The sequence below is a fragment of the Cebus imitator genome, unplaced genomic scaffold (genome assembly GCF_001604975.1).
Source record: "Cebus imitator isolate Cc_AM_T3 unplaced genomic scaffold, Cebus_imitator-1.0 Scaffold96, whole genome shotgun sequence".
In the NCBI taxonomy this organism is placed as follows: domain Eukaryota; kingdom Metazoa; phylum Chordata; class Mammalia; order Primates; family Cebidae; genus Cebus; species Cebus imitator.
Window position 1 is genome coordinate 6125795 of NW_016107411.1, and position 25811 is coordinate 6151605.

Here is a 25811-nt window from a genome sequence, read left to right on the forward strand (position 1 = left end):
CTCTGGAATCTACTGTCCTGGTTCCCTGCTCAGTCCCCTTTTTAAACAGACGAATGGGTGACTTCCCGTGGCTGTAGTCTCCAGCCAAAAGGGCACCCGGACCGGTGTATTTTGTACGGAGAACCGCTGCTCCGGGGCGCCAACAAAGCAGCCCCGCGGGGCAAAGGAGCGGCCCCGGCCGGCACAGCCGCGCTGGCCAAAACAGCTGCCCTGGTGACCTGTGGAGCTCCTCCGCCCGGGAATTTCCTAGTCTGTGGGCAATAAAAATACGGCGTCCACTCACCCTCTGCGCTTTCACTGGGAGCTGCAATCCTGAGCTGTTCCTAAACGGCCATCTTGGATCCTCCCCCATGTTTTCTTATAAAATCTTAATTTTATTCTTTTGTCTTTATGAAGGTGGACAATAAAATTGACTGATAAATAAGAAAATTTCATCCTTAGGTATAAAACCTGATGTGGAAAAAACAGGTTTTGATAACTATTCGATTATTACTCTGCTCTCTACTGTAGACTCTTGAACATAGAGGGTGCTGTTACATTAATGAAGATCATCTTTTTATGCAATGTTGTTGGTAGCTCCTCTTAACAGTAAAACTATTAGTTTCAGTGTATTACATGACTGCTATTTGTTAGTTATTTTTTTTCTTTCTCTCAATAAGTAACTTTTTCAGAATGCCTAAATCAAGTTTTTCCATAGGCTTTCCTTTGAGATAAGATGTGAATGTGTATGCATGGAAATATTTATGGAAAATATTAGCTTGTATGTTAAATACCTCATGAAGTTTCCTGACAGCACCACTCTTAATTTTTAACATGTACAATAATATTATATGAAAAATAGTATGAATCACTAAACATTAAATATCAAAAATGATGGAAAGACCAATAACTTTCTCTGACATTCTGGAAAGGCACACATTTTATCACATTTATGCTCTAGCATAATGCGTACACAGACTGTTATGTTTAGTCTGAGTGATATGCAATAATTCTGGCAACACATAAAGCCCTCCCTGCTAGTGATCATGTTAATCATTCCTAGAAAAATTATGTTGTTGAAAATATTTTGATTATTGAATTGCGTTGTTGTTTAATTTTTATCTAGCTGTCTTGACAACACAGTATCTAATCCACTAATAGGGAAAGTTACAATGTTTTCTAGAATGACATAAATAGAAGAGAAATACCAAATTGTTAGTTAGGAATTTCTCTTTTTTTCCAAGTGCTTAATATTTTATCCCTAAATCTTGACTTCATGTGTTACCACTTGTACTCTATTATTTTCCTACTGCAAAATACTCATAAACAGGCCCAGCTTCTGGGACTGAGCATTAGCATAACAGAATCTATTATCAGAATGATTAGACAAGATGAAGTTACTAATTATCATCAATTTTCATACGATAGATACCAGGCAAATAAAATACCGTATAAGCAGTACATGTATCAAGAGTCATACATGTGTTTGTATCTTTAAACCACTCCAACCTCATTTTCTAGAATGCTTTCTCAAGATAATGTTCTGAAAAAGTAAAGATATCTTCATGCAAAAAAAAAATGAATTTGCAATTCTGGAATCATCCCAAATGACTGAGTGGCATGTCCACTCAGCATGATATTACAGAGATATTGAAACAATTACTTTATAAATGATCCCAACACTGACATTTTAAATGACCTTTGAAATATAATAGAAAATTGTAGAGCCCTCCAGTTAGAATTATTTAAAAATGTATATTCATGAGCATAGATAGAAAGTGCACATGAAAGAAATGAAATGGATGAAATGTTGGGCTGGCAAAATTATAAGTGAATTTAAAAAATTCTGATATTGTGTTATGTTGTATTTCACATATTTTGTTTGCTTTGTTGCTTTTACCAAGTTTTATGTGGTGTAGCAGTTAAAGCATGGATTCTGGAGCCCATTAGCTCAGGTTCACTTTTCAACTGTATTAATCATCAGCTGTGTCACCTTGCTAAATAGTAATCTCTACCTCAGTTACCTCATCTGTAAAATGGACATAAAATGGGATTTCAATACAATTTTATAGAATTATTATACAAATTAAAGGAAGTGGTTTCTAGTAGGATGTTTAAAAGTATGTTTAGATCATATTAAAGTCTTGCTATTGTTATTTTCATGGAATCTAATATTAAGATGATATTTTATTTAAAAAAAAATTATTTACAGTTACCGGTGCCTAAGTCTTAACCTGCATTCATACATGCTTCAAAGAAAAGGTGTTACCAAAAGATGACTTTGTGTGTGCATGGTGGTCTTTGAGGGGGAGGAAAATGAAGTATCATGATCAGTTAATAATATCTTACTGTAGTGGAATTAGGTTGGAATATTCATTCATATCCTATCTTTGTCTGAGAACCATATAGACATCAAAAGTGCCCATATATTATCATTTGGTCCTTTTGTTCCTTGTTATAGTTTAATTATGATGTCCATGTGTGATATTGCAATATTGTAATAATGAGATATTTGTGCTGTTTTAGATTTTTTTTGATGGGAAGAGATATCAGCTGACAATTTAGAGATTCCATGACTGCAAAGTTAACCTCTTACCTGTCACTGGAAAGATTGCTTTTCATAATATTTATATGAAAGTCATAGAAATTTCAAATCACTCTGCTTATTTTTTACAACACCTCCCTCAACCTCCGAGGTCTCTGCCCTGTAATTGGACACCCTAGGTTTCCCCCATCATGAAACTTAATCTTCCTGTCCCACACTTACTGGCCTGCCAGAGAGCCAATAACCTTATTTCATTTAAATCTACCTAAATGGGCCAGGCACTGTGGCTCACATGTGTAATCCCAGCACTTTGGGAGTCTGAGGTCAGGAGTTTGAGACCAGCCAATATGGTAAAACACTGTCTCTACTAAAAATACAAAAATTAGCCGGGCATGGTGGTGTGTGCCTGTGGTCCCAGCTACTCGGGAGACTGAGGCAGAAGAATCACTTGAACCCGGGAGGCAGAGGTTGCCGTGAGCCGAGATTACACCACTGCACTGTGGGTGACAGAGTGAGACCCCATCTCAAAAAAAAAAGAAAAAAAAATCTGCCTAAATGCCATCATATTTGAGACGGTTCCTGGCTCTACATGTACTAGAGTAGCGTCATCATCCTATCTCTCTATATTGCCTAATTTGTTAATTTCTTGACATAACATGTATGTCAATGCATATTATATTAATTTAATTATCATTATATCTATTTAATTGTGTATTTTTGTCTCCCTCTTCTAGAATACAATTCTACTGAAATATGAGCTTTGTCTTTGTGTTCACTCTTACCTGACCTGAGAATAGAAAACTAATCAATCAATAAATGTTAAATAGCTGAATGAACATGACTGACAAATTTTAAGTGAAGATGAGATTTCTGTGCAAATGATCTTGAGGGCATGTCACTTGTAACTAGGTAAACTGGTATTTTAATAAGTTACAGTAGCATTAATAGCACTTTCAAATATTTACAGATTATTCCCAAGAGAAAATTAAATTGGGTAGCTTCCATAAATTACAGAGCAACTGAGAAAGGGCAATGAAAGCATCAAAGTAAAAATAAAAATAACTTTGAAAAATGAAGAATAATTTTGCTTCTGTTTTTAAAATAGTGAGTAAATTTAAAAATAGAAAGAAAATGACATTCTACCTGATCTTAATCATAATTTATGTACTTTTAAAATTACCTTTTGACCAGACAGAAGTCTCCTGAGTTGAAAGACAAATAATTATATTTTGGTTTATGCAACAGCAAGATTTCTCATTTTATGTTTCAGTTAAATTGTGGGCATGGGTCAAATAAACTGAGAAATGCTAATGACCAAATGGTATTAGCATGGAATATCCTAAATATTCACATTTTATTTTCTTAGAGTCATAAAAGGTAATATTTCTCTCTGAGAGAAAACATAATAAATAGCAAAACTTCAGGGACCACCCTCTCATATTAAGTGCCCACTTGACTCTCTATAAAAATCATAGTGTTGTAATCAGAGAATCTCAAGTATAGAAATACAATTATCAACCTTAGTCCACTGATTCACAACATCTCAACTCAAAATAAGCTTTTGTTTCTTAATATGCTATTTTGCTCCATTTCCTATGTATAATTCCTGTTTCAATCTCTAAAGCACTCCTCAGTGCTCGGAATTTTAAATAGTTGAAAAACCTTTAATGATGAATGAAAATAAAAACAATCTCAAGTTAGTAAATCCTCAGAAATACATTCTGAGACCTTGTTAGGAGAGTTGATACATACAGTGATGTCCATAAAGACAAGACTTTGAAGCTCAGAGAGGTGGGCTTTGGAGCCAGATCACCCAGTTTCAAATCTTGGCCCCATGACTCTCAAAGTGTGTAACCACTGACAAGTTACTTAATTGCTGTTGACTGAATCTCTTTATAAATAAAATGAGGATTCACAGTAATTCTTTGACATTGAGGATGTTTTAAAGAATTAACTGAGGAAAACATCTGGCCTATTTTATGCATATGCAAAATATGTGTATAAAATATTTGGGGTTTGCCAAATATGTTTAGAATAATACATTGTTTTGATCATTTCTGTTCTTTTGAAATATTTCTAGAAAATGGTAGAAAATTCATTAAAATAATGATATTATCATTATTTTATAAATAAATAATATTATTTTAATGATATTTAATGAGCATTAGTAACTTTTTAAACATCATTGGTGTGGGAATCATGAGGTGTCTCCACCCTGATCGTGACTTGATAAAGTAGCCTTAATTAACTGCTCTTAAACGTGATTCATAGTGATATTGGCATGACCACTGTAATTGCTCACTAATTATACTTTATGCCTAATACTGAGGAAAGTGCTAGGAGGAAAGTGATAGAGGACATAGAGGATGTTTATAACATAGTTGTGGTCCCCTAAGGGATATTGACATGAATCAATATGGGAAAATATCAGAATGTAACTAATTTTTCAGAAGTCAGGCATAGGTTCAATTAAAATATTAATATTGTATTTTGTGATATCTATTCTCTCATTAATGAATTTTTAGGTGTCTCACCAAAACAAAGAAATTCCTTTATAAAACTTAATGAGCTGTCCTGCTGGAGAAAACCATACTTTTACTAATTTTTTTTTCCTTTGGAAAATATTATGCCATCATTGGAACTTCAATCAGTGTTTTGATATGCATGCTTTGGTAAATGACTATGCTGCTAAAAATGGAAAGGGATTGATAAAACTAGAGTTTGCATTATTTTGGTTCTTCATAATATTTTATACTCTTAACTCTCATACCTCTCCCTTTCTCTTACATGTACACGCACACACACGTATACACTCATCTGATACAAAGTATGTTAAACAGAGAATCTAAATCATCTCTTTATTGAAAGAAGAGCCAGGCAAGAGTAGGTCAGAAAACTTTGGCACTGTATTGTAATCAGACATGAGGCATATTCAGTGCTAGTCTGATGTTTGTTTGAATTAACTGCAATGACTGGGGACCCAGGTTGTGTTTGTTAATCGTTTTTCCCTTTTTAATTTTGCATCTATGTATATCTTCCAGGCTGATCTTATATTGATGGAAATTTTTCTTTGACTATCAGAATGAGAGTTAACATTGTAATATGCCTTTGCTAGCAATACTCTGCTAGGTCATGTTGGTTATAACATCTGTTACTGTAAGAAAATATGATGTATAATCAGTAAATGATATGCTAAAATATTTTAAGAGGAGCTTATTTTAGGGCATGTCCTTTGCTTCACTTTGTATAACTTCATTACTCATAATTGTTGTTATTATAACTGTTATTAATATAATTGCTTAGTATAATTCCATTGCTTATGCCTTGGTGAGGATGGCCCCTCACTCCTTCCTTTTAATAATACAAGTCCCATAACTACTTAGCTTTCTTACTTTTAGCAGATAGGTTAGAAGACTCAGTTCTATTGAAACATGGCTTTACAGTTGCTCTGCCTGAGGTTTTCCTCTTCGGATTCTTCTGAAATATGTTTAGCAATAAAAAATAAAAGCAAAAATTGTGAAGGCAAAACTGGAAAAAGCGAAAGTTAACCATTATATAAATAGCTTGCAGAGCACCATTTTGAAATTTTTCAAGTTTATTTCTGTAGTAGAATATATGCACCTAGAGGCTGTGTACTTGCTGTAAGATCAAATTTTTGGTGCATGATATTTATCTTCAGAAACTGGAATAAAATAAATATTCAAGATAAAGTATAAAATGATTAATTATAATAACATTAAGACCTTAAATGTTATAATAATGTAAGTATGTACGTTTTATTCTATAGAGATTGTTCAATATGATCAGATTATATTAGGTCTGTATTTAGTGTGAGGCCTAGGGGAGTTTTCTCATATTAAAAAATCATTAAATATAATTATGTTTGTATGAATCAGAATACTGAGATATAAGCAATACAATTATACCTGACTAAAGTAAGCAAAATCGCATATTGAAAGATCACTGACAGCAAAGGAATCATTGAAGGGATCAATGGATGAGTCTCAAAAATGTGAAGACAGAGTCACATCCAATAGCAGGAAACAAACAAGTAGATCTGCTCTTCAAGGTTGAGGACTAGATGTCACAACTAGTGCCCTGGCCCTGACCATTCTGATTTGTTCTCTGGAGGATCCCACTGTCACTGATGCAAGCTGCTGATGTCACTTATGTACTAATTCAGGCACTACTGCCTGTGGAAACAAAGTGATACTGCCACTGTTGCAGCGCTGACAGAAATGACTTCCTTAGCAACTTCTTTCATGATTAGGGCAGCTATATGTGTTTGGCTGAATCCAGAGCATATGTCTATGCTCTTGAAGAAAGATACACCAGGAAAATAAGTGTTTGGCACGTTCTGCTGCTTCTTAGCATTATTTCCCCCAAAATGAGTAAAAGGCTTGTGGCATCCAATCTGAAAAAAATGCCTTCTCCTTTCTGCATTTGTCTATGCTTTTGTGGCATCTTCCTCTCAAATCTGGTTGGCTTTGTAACTCACTCTTGACCAAAAGGATGTGGTGGAGGCAAGGTCAGAAAAATTCTTAATGCTGCCACATGGGCATTTGGGGACATTTACTCTTGAGATACTTAATTTAAAACTCAACCCCTACACAGTGATGAGCATGAGAGGCCATGTGTGGACTCTGGTTGACAGCCTCAGTTGAACTTTCAGTTAACAGACAGTCTCAACTCTCAACCATGTGAGTGAGTCATCTTAGATACCATGGCCACTCAAACTTTAAGGGTCTTTAGTTCTCACCTGACATATGACTTCAACCCCTTGAGGGACCATAAGCAGGAACTAATCAAATGAATCCTGGAAGCCCACAAGATTCATGGACGTGAGAGATCATAATAAATTGCTGTGTAATCACTGCATTTTGTGATTGCTTGTTATATAGCACTAGATATAAAAACATGTAGAGAATTCTGCAAATGTAGTAACGTTTGCAGATCTCTGCAGAAAAGAAGGACAAAGTATAAGTGAGGGAGAGAAAAAAGAAAGAAAGAGAAGGACAATAAATATAAATGATCAGCACATATTTACAAATTCTACCTTGTCTGTATTTCATTCAAGCCATCATTTGTAGACTTAATAATAACTTAAAAAAATACTAGTATTTCTTGAGTGAAAAGGTTTGTACTAGATATCCTGCCTTACACCTCTTTATTTTTCTGCACTGTTGACAAATCACATTTTTTTATTATTACAATTATATTTTATAAAATAAACAGTCTCAGAGAAGATACAGAATTTTCCTCTGACACAGCTAACAGTTACCAGAAATGAATTGTGAACTAAAGTCTTTCTGAATCCAAAGTCAGAGTTTAGCTTTATCAGATTGCAATCCTTCCCCTTTTTTCTGTTATTTGATAGCCTGAAATTGGCTCAGTAAAGTTTTCTTATTCATTTCAAAGGAAAAGATGCAACCCACATCAGTTCGGAATTGATTAGAATTGCCCATGTGATTTTGAGAAGACAACAGCAATACCTGGTGATCTATATTAGCAATTATGTGTCTAGTTTCATGAACAAGGCTCCTGGTGAAGTTCTCTACACCAAATTACTTACTTTGAAATACGCTTCACTAATTAGTGCTTCTGTCAATATATACTTTCAGAGCCATTCTGAAGACATGCAAACCACCCACTTGCCTATAAGCCATGCTCATCAACCTAAGGATTTAGATATAAACATCACAATGAATTACGGGATAGGGACAGAGAGGGCAAAATTGTTCACCATCAGTATTTATAAAAACCAAAGTAGTGGGAGAATTATTTGATATTTTTAACTGGCCTGTAAAATTGAGTGATTATGGGGCCACAATTAAACTCTTACTAAAATAAATTGGTCTATTTATAATGAATCCTTGTTTTGGCATTACTGCTAGCCAGTTGTTGTAACAGGTCAGTTATAACAATGAATATGTACAAACACATTATTTCCTAAGGGCATGCTAAGCTACAATCAAAACAGGCATCTATCATCATGCATTATAGTTGAATAGCAATTAAATAAGCCATGATACATTTTCTGATTTGCCTTCTCAATTACTCAAACAACTTTTTATAAACTATGTAAGTCAGAAGCAGTGCTAAAATAAGAAACCCGACTATATTAACATTTGCAAAACTTATGTGGACAGTTAATAAGATTCCCTTATAGTCTAAAGGGAATGTAAAACTATGTATTGAGCTAGCTTAACATTTTGTTATGAAATGTATGTTTTGAAGTTGAAAAATACAGTTTTTTCTGAAAAGAAACACTGCATTTTAAATACTGATTTGTTAGATAATATATTGTAACTAAAAATTAAAATTATTAATTTTATGGAGTTTATCAAATTTACAATGACTGTCTCATTATTTTGCAATGACAAACTCATTATTCTAGAGAAAAACTTTTATATTGGCACACAAAGTGTAATATTTAATTTCCCCAGATTTACAAATGATGTATTTGTATCCCCCTCCCTATCTAGTTATTGTTCCACTTGTTTTGTTTTGAGACAGAGTCTAACTCCGTCGCCCAGGCTGGAGTGCAGTGGCATGATCTCAGCTCACTGCAACTGCCAACTCCCGGATTCAAGTGATTCTCCTGCCTCAGCTTCCTGAGTAGCTGGGATTGCAGGCTCACACCACCATGCCTGACTAATTTTGTATTTTTGGCAGATATGAGGTTTCACCATGTTGGTCAGGTTGGTCTCGAATCCGCCCAACTCAGCCTCCCAAAGTGCTAGGATTACAGGTGTGAGCCACCGTGCCCAGCCATTGTTCTAGATTTCTGCAATTGGCTCTACCTTCTCTAAACATTTTATTCTGTCAGAACACTATCATCTCTTTGATTCTCTTCTTTCCTACTCCTTTCTCCTCAACAGTTCCATTTGATGTTTTCTCCCCATTTTCCAGCCTTCTAAAACTCAAAGTGCTTAAAAACAATACTAAACAATGCGACTGCTGAATCTTTTCACTAAGACAGGACTCTGAAGCTCATCTGCAACTATTCCTTAAACCCAAAGAGAATAACCAGAAGTATGCCTTACCTTTTCCCATACAAATTATTTGACAAAGAAATCTGTTCCAGAAAAAAATGAGGCCATAAACCAAACTAGTGAGAAATTTGAAGACCACCTTTATTTTCACAGATAATAGAAAATGCACTGTTTTACACACATTGTATCAGGAGCAGGAATATCAATATTGGCTGGGCGCAGTGGCTCATGCCAGTAATCTCAGCACTTTTGGAGGCTGAGGCAGGCAGATTACGATGCCAGGAGTTTGAGGCCAGCCTGGCCAATATAGTAAAACCCCATCTCAACTAAAACTACAAAAATTAGTCCAGCATGGTGGTGCATGCCTGTAATCCCAGCTACTCAGGAGGTTGAGGCAGGAGAACTGCTTGAACCCAGGAGGTGGAGGTTGCTGTGAGCTGAGATTGCCAATGCACTCCAGCCTGGGCAACAAGCTTGAAACTCCATCTCAAAAAAAAGTTTGTATATATATATATGTACATATATCTCAACCTTAAAAGTTGTAGAATGTATTTGCTTCATAATCATAACTTATATAAGAAAGTATATTGTCATGAAAACATTAAAAAGTCAGTAATAATACTAGATATGGAAGTATATGCTAATTGAAACACAGATTTAAATAGATAGAATAGATACAGCTGAGGGATTAATTAGAAAATAAAATCAGAATCAGAAGCCTCATAGAAGTTCCGAATCTGTGTTCAAGTCCTGGATATCTGTCTCGCTGATCTGTCTAATATTGATGTTAAAGTCTCCCACTATTATTGTGTGGGAGTCTAAGTCTTTTTATAAGTCTTATGTATATGGGTGCTCCTGTGTTGGGTGCATATATATTTAAGATCATTAGCTCTTCTTGTTGCATTGATCCTTTTACCATTATGTAATGTCCTTCTTTGGCTCTTTCGTTCTTTGTTGCTTTAAAGTCTATTTTATCAGAGGCGAGAATTGCAACTCCTGCTTTTTATTAATTTATTTATTTTTGCTCTCCATTTGGTTAGTAAATTTTTCTCCATCCCTTTGTTTTGAGTCTTTGTGTATCCTTGCATGTGAGATGGGTCTGGATGCAATGTATCGATGGATTTTGGCTGTGTCTTTTGATTGGGGGATTTAGTCAATTTAAATTTAAGATTAATAATAATATATGTGAGTTCAATACTGCCATATGATGCTAGCTGGCATTTTGTACATAAAACATACACTCTTATCAGTACCACATCACACCCACTCTAAAAGTGAAGTAAATCATTCCTCAGTAATTGCATAGCACTTCACAGGTTTAAATGAAATATTGGTTGGCTGCTTGTTTGTTATTTTCTTCCCTCATCTCTTCCTGTCTAGATTATTAAGCACAATTATTGGCATAAAAGAGCTTTTCAATACCCATTTTTAGACTGCATTTTAGCCTGGGCAATAAAGCAATACTTCTGTTCTCTCTCCCTCTTCCTCTTCCTCTTTCTTCCTCTCCTTCATTCTTTTTTTTTCTTTCTTTCTTTTCTTTCTTTCTTTTTTTTTTAAAGAAGCCTCATAGAAGAAAGAAGACATTTGTCTGTGTTGCTATAAAGGAATACCTGAGGGATGGTTATTTATAAAGGAAAGAGATTTATTTGGCTCATGATTCTGAAGTCTGGGAAAGTTCAAAATTGGGCATCTATATCTGGCGAGGGACACAAACTTCTTCCATTCATGGTGAAAGGCCAGGAGTCAGTGTGTGCAGAGATCACATGATGAGAGAGGAAACAGGAGAGAGGAGGGGAGATGTCAGCTTTTTTTTAACAACCACCTCTCAAGGATAGTAATAGGGTGAGCATTCACTCATTACTGTGATAATGGCACCAAGTCATTCACAAGGGATATCCCCCCAAACCCAAACACCTGCCAGTGGGCCCCATCCCAACACTGGCATACTGGAGATTAAATTCCAGCATGAGACTTGGAGCGGTCAAACAAACCATATCCAAACTATAGCAGCAACATCCCAAGAATAAGATAATACAAGGAGATGAAGAATAAGAGCGGAAACATAACGTGTGGGTAATAGGAATTTCAGAATAATTGAAAGATAAAAGTGAAGAGAAAAAACACTTGAAAAAACAATGGACATAAATGTATTGAAAATTGTAAAAAGAAAATGTGAAAATATCTTGATATGGAAAGGGCTTATGAATTGCAAAAAAAGAGAGATTTAAAAAACACAGTTCTAGACATGTGAGAAAATGTATCAAGACAAACAGAAAAGATTGTGATGAGAGAAAGAAGATGAGAGGCAAAAAAAGCAAGATAAAGGAGATGGTGGTATCATACTGAAAGGGCAAAAGCTGGCAACATTTCCCTTGAGAACTGGAGCAAGACAAGATGACAACTCTTGTCACTCCTGTTTAATATAGTTCTGGAAATGCTAGCCACAGCTATCATTCAAAAGAAATAAACAAAAGGCATTCAAAAAGGAAGAGCGGAAGGCAAACTATCTATCTTCAGAGAAAACATGATTCTATACCTACACACCCTGTACTCTCTACCCAAAGTCTTCTAGATCTTATAAATGACTTCAGCAAAGTTTCAGGAAACGAAATCAACCTACAAATATTAGTTGTGTACCAATAATGAACAAGCTGAGAGCCAAATAAGTAATTCAATCCTTCTATCAGTCTATTTTCACACTGCTGATGAAGACATACCCCAGACTGGATAATTTATAAAATAAAAGACGTCTAATGGACTCATAGTTTTGTGTGCCTGTGGAAGCCTCACAATCATGATGGAGGGTAAAAGGCAAGTCTTACATGGTGGCAGACAAGAAAGAATGAGAGAACCCAGTGAAAGTGGAAATCTTTTCTAAAGCCATAGGATCTCATAAGACTTATTAACTACCATGAGAACAGTATGGGAAAGCTGCCTCCTGATTCAGTTATTTCCAACCAAGTCCTTCCCACAACATGTAGGATTTATGGGAGCTAAAATTCAAGATAAGATTTCAGAGGTGGATACAGCCATACCATTTCATTCTGCCCCTGGCCCCTCCCAAATATCAGGTCTTCACATTTTGAAACCAATCAAGCCTTCCCAACAGTCCCCCAAAGTCTTAACTCATCTCAGCATTAACTCAAAAGTCCACAGTCCAACATCTCATATGAGAAATGGCAAGTTCCTTCTGCTATGAGCCTGTAAAATCAAAAGCAAGTTAGTTACTTCCTAGCTATAATGTACAGGCATTATGTACAGGCATTATGTAAAGATAGCCATTTCAAATGGGAGAAATTGGCCAAAACAAAGGAACTACACACCACATGCAAGTCTGAAATTAATGGGGCAATCAAATCTTAAAGTTCCAAATTGATCTCCTTTGACTTCATGTCTCACATCCAGGTCACACTGAAACAAGAGGTGGATTCCCATGGTCTTGGGCAGCTTTGCTTCTGTGGCTCTGCAGGGTACAGTTTCCCTCCTGGCTGATATCATGTGCTGGCACTGAGTGTCTGCAGCTTTTCCAGGTGTACGGTGCAAGTTGTCATTGGATCTACCGTCTGGAGTCTGGAGAATGGTAGCCCTCTTCTCACGGTTCTACTAGGCAGCACCCCAGTAGGGACTTTGTGGGGGGGCTCTGACCCCGCATTTCCCTTCTGCACTCCCATAGCAGAGGTTCTCCATGAGAGCTCTGCCCTTGCAATAAACTTTTGCCTGGAAATCCAGGTGTTTTCTAAACATGGTCTGAAATCTAGTTGGAGGTTCCCAAACCTCAATGCTTGACTTCTGTGTACCCACAGGCTCAGCACCACATAAATGCTTCCAAGGCTTGGGGCTTGCACCCTCTGAAGCCACAGTCTTAACTCTGCTTTTGCCCCTTTCAGCCATGGCTGGAGCAGCTGGAACAGAGCACTAGGTCGCTCGGCTGCACACAGCAGGGGGACCCTGGGCACAGGAAACCATGTTTGTCTCTTAGGCCTCCAAGCTTGTGATGGGAAAGGCTGCCGAAAAGGTCTCTGACATGTCCTGGAGTTATTTTTCCATGTTATCTTGGTGATTATCATTTGGATCCTCATTCCTTATGCAGATTTCGGCGGTGAGCTTGAATTTCTCCCCAGAAAAAAAGGTTTGTCTTTCCTATCACATCATCAGGCTGCAAATTTTCCAAACTTTTATGCTTGGTCACCTCTTGAATGCATTGCTGCTTAGAAATTTTTTTTTTTGGCCAGATACCCTAAGTTATCTGACTCAAGTTCAAAGTTCCATAGATCTCTAGGGCAGGGGCGAAATACCACCAGTCTCTTTGGATAGCAAGAGTGACCTTTACTGCAGTTTCCAATAAGTTCCTCATCGCCATTTGAGACCATCTCAGACTGGATTTCATTGCCTATATAATTATCGGAAGTTCCAACGTTACCTAGGTCATCTTGTCTTTGAGCCCTCCAAGTCTCTAGGAAGTTCCAAACTTTCCCACATTTTCCTGTCTTCTTCTTTGCCCTCCAGACTGTTCCAACCTCTGCTTTTTACCCACTTCCAAGGTGCTTCCACATTTTCAAATATCTTTACAGAAGTGCCCCACTACTGGTACCAATTTACTGTATTAGTTCATATTCACACTGCTAAAAAAGACATACATAAGCCTGGTTGACTTACAAAGTAAAAGAGGTTTAATGGACTCAGCTCCACATAGCTGGGGAGGCCTCACAAACATGGAGGAAGGTGAAAGACATGTCTTACGTGGTGGCAGACAAGGGAGAATTAGAGAGCCAAGTGAAAGGGAAAACCTCTTATGAAACCATCAGACCCCAGATCCCAGATCACAAGATATCATGAGAGTCACCCCCATCATTCCGATATCTCCCACTGGGTTCCCTTCACAACATGTGGGAATTATAGGAGCTACAATTCAAGATTTGTATGGGTACACAGCCAAACCATATCAATCATATTCACAATAGCCACAAAAAAAAAGAATAAAATACCCAGGAACACAGCTAACCGGGAAGGTGAAAGTTTTCTACAATGAGAATTACAAAACAATACTGAAAGAAATCAGAGACAACACAGACAAATCGAAAAACATTCCATGCTCATGGAGAAGAAGAATCAATGTTGTTACAATCGTCATACTGCTGAAAGTGATTTACAGATTCAATGCTATTCCTGACAAACTACCAGTGACATTCTTTACAGAATTGGACAAACGTGTTCAACAATTCATATGGAGCCAAAAAAGAGCCCAAATAGCCAAAGCAATGCAAAGCAAAAAGAGCAATGCCAAGGTATCACACCAGACTTCAAGCTGTACTACAAAAGTACAGTACCCAAACAGCATAAACCTGGTACAAAAACAAACACATAGACCAATGGAACAGTTTAGAGAACCTATAAATAAAGCCACACACCTACAACTATCTGATTTTTCAAAAGTCAAAAAAAAATGTAATGGTGAAAGGATTCCCTATTCAATCAATGGTTCTGGGATAACTGGCTAGCCATATGCAGACTATATACAGATTAAAACTGTACCCATTCTTTTCACCACATACAAAAATCAAGTTTATATTTATATTATACTTAAATATAGAGCTGAAAACTGTAGATTAAATATTTAAATATAAAGCCTAAAACTATAAAAACCCTCAANAAAAAAAAAAAAAAAAAACAGGAAAAAAATTCTTGACACAAGCCCAGGCAAGGGTTTCATTCTGAAGACTCCAAACACACTTGCAACAAAACAAAATTTGACAAAAGTGATCTAATTAGACTAAAGAACTTCTGCCCAGAAATTGAAGCCAACCACATAGTAAACAGACAACCTATGAAATGGGAGAAAATATTTGTGAACTCTGCATCCAACAAAGGTCTTATATCCAGAATTTAAAAGGAACTTAAAAAGCAAAACCAAATAATACCATTAAAAAGTGGGCAAGAACAAGAACAGACAGTTTCCAAAAGAAGACATACATATGACCAATAAGCATATGAAAAAAATACTCAACATCACTAATTGTTAGAGAAATGTAAATCAAAACCACAATGAGTTACCATCTCACACAAGTTAGAATGACTACTATTAAAATTTAAAAAATAACAGATGCTGATGAGGTTGCAGAGGAAAAGGAACACTGATATGCTGCTGGCGGGAAGAAAAATTATTTCAGCCACTATGGAAATCACTTTGGAGGCTTCTCAAAAATTTTGAAACGGAACGGCTATTTGACACAGCAATTTTATTACTAGGTATATTCTGAAAGGAAAATAAATTACTTTACCTTAAAGACACATGAATGCATATGTTCATTGCACCACAATTCACAAGAGCAAAGACATAGAATCAATCTAGATGCCCAATAATGGTTGACTGGACAAAGGAAACGTGGTAGACAGGTTCCATATAATACTATGCAGCTATGAAAAAGAGCCAAATCATGTCCTTCACAGCAACAGGGATGCAGCTGGAGGCCATTTTTCTAAACAAGCCAGTGCAGAAACAAGAAACCAATACTATATATTCTCACTTATACATAGGAGCTAAACACTGAGTACAGACAGACACCAAGAAGGAAACCATAGACACCGGGGTCTACTTGAGGGTGGAGGGTGGGAGGAACGTGGGGACTGAAAGACTGCCTGTCTGACACTGTGCCAACTGGGTGATAATATAATTTGTACATCAAACCCCAGTAACTTGCAATTTACCCATGTAACAAACCTGCATATGTACCCTCGGATCTAAAATAAAATTTTAAAGGGAAACAAAGAAAGGAGATCGACAATAACTTATAAACATTGTGTGAAAGAAGATAAAATTATATTTCCAGAGTTTGAAAAAAAAAAAACTTAGAATTTTATATGCAGCAAATTGTCATTTAAATAGATGCCATGAAATATATTCTTAGTTATATAAGAATAACTTAGTTATATATTCAGAAACTTTGTTACATGAAAACCACTGTGAATGGAGCTCTGTATAAAGTATATAAATATCAGTAGACATGTATTAAGGAGATATCTGAAGAAAATCTGAGCAGGTATCTTACAAACGTTCATCACTATCTTAAACATATATCTCTATTTACTTAAATTCATCTATTATCGATCTATCATTTACCTAGTTAATTTTATCACCTATATATCCTCTTCTATAACCTAGTCCTATAAATCTATGTAATATTAATAATGAAGCTGGGAAGGTATCAAGCGTTTAATAATGTGGTGAAGCTCTTTTAGGATAAATACAGAAGTACTGTTTTTTAAGTAAGGAAGGCTTAAAGGAAACATGAAAAAGCAGAATAAGCTGATATAATAAATTATATTACTGAAGCAGATCTAAATAATTAACAGAAATATACTAAACTGGTCAGTTAGAAGAAAAAGATTGACAAACTGAATACTCACTACTATGTGATGCTATCATTTAGCTTCTGAGCTTGATATTTCATTTAAACACAAATTCATCTCTATTTAAATAAATTAGATAATTCTCACTCCCAGATTTACCTTTCCACCTTGAACTTATTTTCAGAGCATTATTCATATACCCAATTACCTGCTCAACAGCAACAATATTACATAGTCCCTTATTAGAAAGAATTAATGGGATTTTGATCTGCGGGTGGTCAGTGAAGGTTTCCTAAAGAAAGTGTCATTTGTGGTCAAGTATAAAGAAAGAATACAGGAAAGCAAGTTGAAGTGGGAGCAGGGAGTTTTCAGTGGAAAAGGAACAGATTCATCAAAGGCTCTGAGACAAGAAAGAACCTCGCACATTTGAGGAAATGTAAGGCCATGTGGCCAGACCTGAGAACAGGAAAGTGATGTAAGCAAGCCCCTGTATATGGGTAGAGCCAGGATCTTCCAGCGCCTTTTAAACTGTGTTAAAGATTTTAATTATTATCTCCATGAGAGGTCACTGAAAGATATTAAGTCAGGTCAGATTTTTATTTGGAAAATAACCTTAAGAAAATAAGTTAAATCTTGTCCACAGCATGTAGTATGACTCATGGTATACAGCAGACGTTTAACAATTTTCTTCAAAGATATATGAGATTATTCAGAACTATATTGTTAATTGTCAGATTTTAAGAATTTATTATTATTGCCTAATACTGGAAAGTAGCTTTTCCATCAACTCTGTAAAATTGTATTGCTTCATGTAACCACCTTCCTCTTTTTATATTGTTTTAGATATATTGTAAGCTAGCAATGAGCTGTACTTTTCAAGTTATGATTTATCCATTTAATATAAACTTGAAAAGGTAGAGTGGATTTACTGAGGGTTGTGAATATCTAATGAGTGTTTAGTTCATGTTATGTGACTACATAGAAGTTCAAAACCCATTTTTGACTCAGTTTCAGTTCAGTGCAGTGGGCTACTAATTGAAATTAAAAAGAAAAAAATATTTTTACACATGGTTGGCAAACCAAATCTGCTGAGGTTTTATATAGCCTAGCTTGCTTTTGTCTGCTATTTAATTAACCAGTTCACAAATAAAATGTCTTCAGTTTAATTTCCATTTTGTGGCTCAATACTGCAACTATTTGCAGCATAATTAAAAGTCCTGAATTCTCTCAGGAATGATATTACCAGTAAGCAACCAACCCATGAAATAGAGAAGCCTGACTGTTACTCTGCTAAATTGTGTGTGTTAATAAAGCTGCATAAGTGTTCTTTGCTAAATCTGAATGAGCTGAAAAAACACCAGCTGGCATCCAAGGTACCTGCTTTTAAAACTCTCTAAGCATCTAGCTCCAGGAGAGCTTCATTAAAGTTAATATAGGAATTGTGTCATATTTTATTGAATATCATCGAATTTTCTTTGTGAAAGAACTTACTTCCTGGTAATAGAAACTCACTGCAATGCCACCAACTATAATTATTTTCATTTTATGTTTGTTGTTTCCTTTGAATACCCAGAGTAAAAATAAATACACTAGGGATTTAAATAAAAAACAGAAAGTTTATTTAGGAAAAAAATAATTCATATGATCTTTAAGACATTCATACAATGTATAGCTTTAAAACTAAGGTCTATCTATTATCTTGATAGTTATTATTCAAAGAATCAATAATTTGAACACTTAAATAACATGCACCGTTGATGATATTATTTCAGTCCTATGCAAAGAGTCTGATCACTGCATGGTGAATACATTCACCATTCCTTCGCCATTCACATTGAAGAGAGGACAAACATAGAATTAACAGTGTATTGCTACAATGTTCGCATAATCATTCTGTGTATCCAGGCTACCCTCCCTGAAAATCAAGTACTCTCAGAAACCTAGCCTATTACTTGTTACTTTGATATTTTGATGCAATGCATTAAAAATGTTCTGTAGTTTGCATGAAATCTAGATTTTATGAATGATGCTCTTTTACCTGAATTACCCCAATGCATGATCATTTTGTAGATGAATAGAAAATAGAAAACTTTGCTCTCATTTTATTTTCAGAAGGATTGTACCTTTCTTTAATTTTCAAATCCAAACTGATCTCACACTTGAAAAATTATCACTTGAATAGCACACATTTATTCAGAGTGTTGGGGTGAATGTTATGTGCAGAATACTAGTGACTGTAAATGAAGGAGAGAATGAGAGTTGGGCTGTATTTCATAAATGTTTTCTTGGCAGGTGACAATGAGGAGCCAGTGCTGTTGATTTTCATGCTGACTTGGATGTTGCATATTTAAAGAAATTCAATATTAGAATTGATTTAGGTTAAACAACTGAGTATGCATAGTAGACCATCACAATCGTCAGATTCACAGAAGGCTAAAATGAACATGTAGAGATTTCTGAGTTTGGTTTAGAAACTATGTATTAAAATGGCTATAATAGTTTCAGGGGAAATCCTTTATAATACCCTTTGATAACCAAACCTGGTACTAGTGTTTTAGAGAAATGTTTTTCCACAAACATTCTCATAATTTTGTTTATATATTGACCTGATTGGAAATGACAAACCATGTTCTGAAGTTAGTATCCCTCCAGTAGATGAGTTATGAGTAAGATTTTTTTTCTCTAGGCTAGATTAGGAGTCAAACTGAGGCCAAATTTGTGTATGGGAGTTGTTTTATTAAACATACCTTTATTGTTGTTAATGTCTAGATCGTATTTTGAAAGAGGATGACACTTACAAGAATTGGGTTATAATACTATCAGCTCAGTACCTGATTTCTACTTGTATTAGTAGATTAGCATCCCTTGCAGACTTTTGAATATATTTCCCCTGAATTACATGGTCTCAGTTTTCTGTGTCTATTTCTCTTTTGTAAAAAAAAAAAAAAACTATAGTATTAAAACTTGTGGAACTAGCTTCTCTCACTTAAAAAGCAACTGAGTTTCATCCAAGTTTTTGCATGAATAAACAGTGCATCCCTTTTATTGCTGAGAAGTATGCAACTGTATGGTTATAGTATAGTTTGTCTATCTGTTCACCTATTGAGGAAAATCTAAATTTGCCTCATTTTGTTCATATGAATGACTACCATAAAATTATGCAGATGGACAGATAATAGATTTTGGTTTGGGGAAAGAAGTGGAGAAAATAACTTTGCAATCCATTTGGGTAAACGCCTAAGATGAGATTGCTCGGTCTTATGGTAATTTGGTAATAAATTTTACTGCTAAATAGGCTGCCAAAATAGTTATATTATTGTGTATTACCACCAGAAATGGATGAGTTCCAATTGTTCAGCCTCCTCAGCATCTATTAGTATTTTTTCTTTTAGCCATTCTAATATACTTACAGTAGTATCTTGTTGTATTTTTAATTTGCATTTCCATAGTGACTAATGATGTTGAACATCTTTTTTTAAACAAATTATATATATTTATATATATATATATATAAATTGCATTTTATGTTCTGGGGAACATGTAAAGAACATGCAGGATTGTTGCATAGGTACATACATGGCAATGTAGTTTGCTGCCTCCATCCGCAACACCTATATCTGGCATTTCTCCCCATGTTATCCCCCATCAACTCCCTACCCCGCACTGTTCCTCCCCTAGTACCCCCCCACCACAGACCTTCTTTCAGTGAATTGTCTTTATAGATATTATTTTCTTATTTTTTTTTAAAAGTGGTAATTTTCTCATTGTGAATTTTAAGAGTTCTTCACATATTTTGAGGAAAAGAGGCCATTTATCACATGTGAGATATGCAGTTATTTTCTCCCAAACTGTGGTTTATCCTTTAATTCTCTTAATAATGGTTCTCTAGGAGCAAAGTTTTAAATATTGATTTAAAGTGATGTTTATCATTTTTTTATGGATCATGTTTTTAGGGTGATATCAAAAATTATTTGCTAAATACAACCCTCTATATTTTGCTTATAAAAGAGACATATTAGTGTTAGAATATAATCTAGATATTGCATACATGGGATAAAGAAACAGGTCTAGAAGAAAAAGTGGTGAGTTCATGAGTGCATAGCTAATGACTTTCAGAATTTACAAGCAGGTGATTTAAATAGGAAATCAGACTTCAACATATATTTCTAAGTTAGAAAGAGACTTGCGTAATGATTTATATAGGTATACATTGAGACTGTGAACGTTTGGGTGGTCACCATGAAAGCAGACAGATAAAGAAGAGTGGACCATCTAGGATAGGGATCTGGTATAGGAAGTGAAAGCAAAAAAGTGTTGAGTCTATTACTGAGAAAGGAATAATAAACAATAGATAGGTGAAAAAACAGGGACGTGATTTTCTAGAAGGCAAGAGGGAATATTTTAAGTATTAGTTAAGAAATATAGGTAAAAGTAGTAAATCCTTCAAAACTGTTATGTGAGATAATGATTGAAGAGATAAATTTTAAACCATAAACTTAGTTATGAAGTTTTAAAATTTTATTTTAAAAATTATATTAAGCTTCCTAGGGTTCTGGCTGCTGAAAATCCCCTATATAGGTCTTTGTTATCCACATTCCAGGACTGTGTCAAAGCACTGTCATATTGGCCATCAGCTTTTAGATAGAAAAAGCCATATTGTCTCTCACTCATGTTTTTATATTTCTTGATAATGGCACTGAGATGATATGAGGCACACCCGTAAGTATTTACGCAGAACAAGAGAATAAACACTTTCCTCTCCCTGATGACTTACCTCACTAAAACCTCTCACCATCTTCTCTCCATCATCACCATGGTCTGACGTTTTTATCAGGTCTTCAGTAGCCTGTTGTAGAAGCATATTAACAACTTTTCCATTTCTACTCTTTCTGTTGCAATCTATTTCCATTCTTCTGCCAGGATACCTTGTAAACACAAGTCTACCACCTTGCCTAATTAAGGACCTTTAATAAGCCTCCAAGCATTTCCAGTCCTCTTTGTAGTATGGATCCAATTTGCTATTCTAGCCCCTTCTCATACCATAGTCTTTCAATAATTCCTAGATATCTATAACTTTGAATTGTTTCTTATGTTTTTCAAAATATTTTATGCTTTTTCACCTCTTCAACCTTGTATATATGTCCTTCATATAGCTTTGCATTTCATAGATTTGATAGGTAGATTTGTGTTTGAATACTGGATTCAATACTGTATATATTTCAAATTAGAAAAATTTTATTGCTAATCCTTTTATGATCATTGTATTACACATCTAAGTTAATTCAGAAAATTCCCAGTTATATAGTCATATACACTCAATCCAAGGCATCTACATGAAGAATAATTTCACATTGATTTAAGTTTACTTTGGACACTGTATGTGTCTCCAAACATTGTGGTACCGTTTCACCATTTAAAATGGTAACAAATTACCATTTAAACATCTTGTATTTAAATGGTAATTTGGAATAAACTATGATAGCACAGCAATTTAAAACACAAAGAAGCAGAACTTAAATTTCTGCAATCCTTCTATGTGATCACTTGAATGTAAAAAGAAACTCTGGATTGTATTGAGAAAGGGATTTTTATTTAAACCAAACATATTCTTTATATTTTTTATATAACTTTTATTTAAGGAAAAATGTTTTCAAAAGTAAAGCATATAAATTGTTCTTGGATCAACTATGCATGAAGGCAGATTGAAAAATTTGCGTGTACAGTCTTTGAAAATGAATACTCACAGATCAACTTTGATAAAGCCATTGACAATTTTGCAAACTGAAGGCTTGAATACAGAAATGTAATACTATTGTTAGTCTGATGGTTTAAGTATATATATGTTTCCTTTATTTAAAAATAATGTAATTAAACTTATTAATGCATCATTTTTCCTTTTTGTAATGGTAATTTCTCTATTTTCTATTTTATGTATTTTTACTAGCATGATTATATTTTTGAAGTATAATAAAAAATTTTTACTTCTGTGTTTAATTTTTGGCCACTTTTTTGGTTTTACTTCATATAGATTAGTCTTTGAAATAATTTTATCATACAGAGGAGCATTTATTTAACTTTAATAACAGGTTTTTAAGTCCTAAATTTGAGTTTATTGCCAATAGCTCTTACTGTGCAGGTTTTTTTTTTTAATTCAATTTTGTTTTTCTCTCAGTATAGGTGGTGATTTGGTTGGGCTGTGTCTCCACCCAAATCACATCCTTGAATTGTCACTCTCACAATTCCCATATATAGTGAGAAGAACCAGGTTGGAGGTGATTGAATTATGGGTGCGGGTCTTTTCTGTGCTGTTCTCATGATAATGAATGAGTCTCATGAGATTGATGCCTTTAAAAACAGGAGTTTCTCTACATAAGCTCTCTTCTCTTGTCTGCCACCATGTGAGATGTGTCTTTCACCTTACGCCATGATTGTGATGCCTCCCTAGTCATGTGGAATTATAAGCCCAATAAACCTCTTTCTTTTTTAAATTGCTCAGTCTTGGCTATGTCTTTATCAGCAACATGCAAACAGACTAATACAGTAAATTGGTACCAGTGGAGTGGGGCATTGCTGAAAAGATACCCAAAAATGTGGAAGCAACATTAGAACTGGGTAACAGGCAGAGGTCGGGGCGGTTTGGAAGGCTCAGAAGAAGACAGGAAATTACAGAAAAGTTTGGAACTGCCTAGGGATTTATTGAATGGCTTTGCCCGAAATGCTGACATCAACATGGACAATAAAATCCAGGCTGAGGTGGTCTCTGATGAAAATGAAAAACTTGTTGGCAACTGGAGCAAAGGTGACTCTTGTTATGTTTTATCAAAGAGATTGGTGGCGTTTTGCCCCTGCCCTAGAGATTTGTAATACTTTGAACTTGAGAGAGATGATTTAGGGTATCTTGCAGAAGAAATTTCTAGGCAGTAAAGCATTTATGATTTGACTTGGCTGCAATGAACATCTGGAAACCATTCTCAGCAAAGTGACACAAGAACAGAAAGCAAAACACTGTATATTCTCACTCATAGGTGGGTGTTGAACAACAAGAACGAGAACGTGGACTCAGGGAGAGGAACATCACACACTGGGGGCAGTTGAGGGGGGTAGGGAGAGACAGCGGGGGGTGAGGAGGGAGGGGAGGGTGGGGAGGGATAACATGTGGAGCAATGCCAGATACAGTATGCACCTTAAGTAAAATAAATAAATTTTAAAAAAATTGATGATGATAATGATTGCACAACTTCATGAATGTACTAAAAAACCACTGATTTATTCACTTTATGGGCTGGATTGCATGGTACGTAGATTATATCTCAATAAAGCTGTTATAAAAAAAGATTTGACTTGGGTGCTATTAAAGATATTCAGTTTTATAAGGGAAGAAGAGCATAAAATTTATAAAATTTGCAACCTGACAATGCAATACGAAAGAAAATCCCATTTTCTAAGGAGAAATTCAAGCCAGCTGCAGAAATTTGCATAACTAAGGAGAAGCTAAATGATAATCCCCAAGATGATGGGTAAATGTCTCCAGGGCATGTCAGAGGGGTCACATGGAAATATAAGTCCAATAAATAAATCTCCTTCTTTTGTAAATTGCTCAGTCTTGAGTATGTCTTCATTAGCATCATGAAAATGGACTGATACAGGTAGTTTGTTTCTTTATCTCTCTTCTAATCAAGAAAATTTTTCAAATGTATTTCATATTATATGATTTACTCTGACATTTCCTACCTTAAAACATTTAACATTAATGTTAATTGTGTGGGAGAATATGTAGCTTTATAGATAACTTATATAGTTATTTCTGATTTATGTATAAAAGATAATGTCTAATTTAACTAAACACTGATAAAGCTTTCCAAATGAAGAAACCATGCCGTCCTTTTTTTTCTAAAAAAAAAAAATAAGCAAACTTTTTTTTCCTCCAAATTAAACAAAGCTGAATACAACAAAGCAAGCTTTTTATTTCAAGGTTTCAACAGCCCATTTTACCTATGCCATTTTCACAAAATTAAGTACTCACATTAAATAAACACAATTTGAATCTGTTCATAAAATCTTGCTTGTAGTATTTTACTGAACTAAATATTACATTTTCATTTTGTGGAGAAAATATCTGTTCATGTAAAAGGGAAAGAAATAGCACTTAAAGGCAGAGTGTCTGCATAGTAAACTCCGAACGTATATAAATTGGAGTAAACTATCTGTGCTTGGATCTAATATTTGCAACTTAAAAAGTGTTTAAAGGGTATTTTTAAGATGGTGTAAATAAGATGAAAGAAAAAACAAACCTTTGCTAAACTTTATGAGGAAGTGCAGCAAAGCCAGATTTTTAAAAGATCACATTATACAATTTTAATGTTACTGTCTACAGGATTTCTACATATGTGCTTCACATGCAGCCAAAATCTACTCAAAGAATATAGGGGCAGGTTTCTTTTCAAATCCCATTGATCTTAATGAGATGTTTTCCATGCCTCACAGCTTTAGTTCCACATAGTGGACTGTCTGTCTACTCATTGAAAGAGATATAAATTACCATGTATCTAGTGCTCTAATCAGAGAGATATACTGTACAATTTTAGTGCTTTTCCTATCGTTTAGAGGAGTCATGTGTCTTTTTATTCACCCCACAACCTATACTTTGGCTTTCCTTGCCTTAGACTCCTAACTCACTGTTCACTTAATTAGCTGTGGGCCTTGTCCGTAACCTGAGGCTAGGGGAGCGTGCATCCAGACAGTTCTAAAACTGCTCTTGTGGTAATCCATAATGCCTTTTGGTCAAGAACAGTGTGTGGAAATTATTCTTAGTTCTCTGAGAAATGGAAATCATAAGCACCTCTTGATGCTATCAGCCCATGTAGGTAAAGTAAGCAGCACCTGTGGCATTCACCCTTTTTCCTAGTATCATTGTTTCAAGGCCTAGAAAGACAATACACATTTAC